The following is a 568-nucleotide window of genomic DNA, read 5'->3' on the forward strand; positions in this document are numbered from 1 at the left end:
ATGCTCAGGACTGCCCCTAGAGGGGTGAAATGGGGTGACCGCTCCGGGCTCCGCGGAGCGGCGACTCCATGCCTTCCCGCCCAACCGCCCGCTACCCCCCACTGCCGATGGCGGCGGCTCCTTCGCGTCCGGGGCGCGAGGCATCGGGGCGGGGGCAGGGCCAGGGCCAGGCCCAGGGCCCCGCACCCTGCTCGGGTCGGCTCCGCCGATACTACAAGTTTGCCCAGGGCTGCCAGGAGGCTCGCCAGGGCGCTGCTTGAAAGGAGAATCCGTTTCAAAAGTTTGTTTGCAACACTTTTATATATTCTTGCAGCCCACTTTTGGGTCACGACCCACGGGTTGAGACGCACTGGACTCGATGACCTCCTGAGGGCCCTGCCAACCCCCATCTTCTCTGACAGTCGGAGGTGGGGGGAGGAGGCAGGAACGAAGCAGAAGCAGGGGCCAAGGCACCAGCGGCGAGAAGCAGCAGACAAGGGCCGAGCAGGAAGGCGGCCCCGTGCAGCCGGGGCGGAGCTGGGGCGGGGTGGGGCGGTCCCGCCGAGCCGCGAGCAGGCAGCAGCGCCGC

The sequence above is a fragment of the Gavialis gangeticus genome, unplaced genomic scaffold (assembly GCF_001723915.1).
Source record: "Gavialis gangeticus isolate Ggan-Ray unplaced genomic scaffold, GavGan_comp1, whole genome shotgun sequence".
NCBI classification, from domain to species: domain Eukaryota; kingdom Metazoa; phylum Chordata; order Crocodylia; family Gavialidae; genus Gavialis; species Gavialis gangeticus.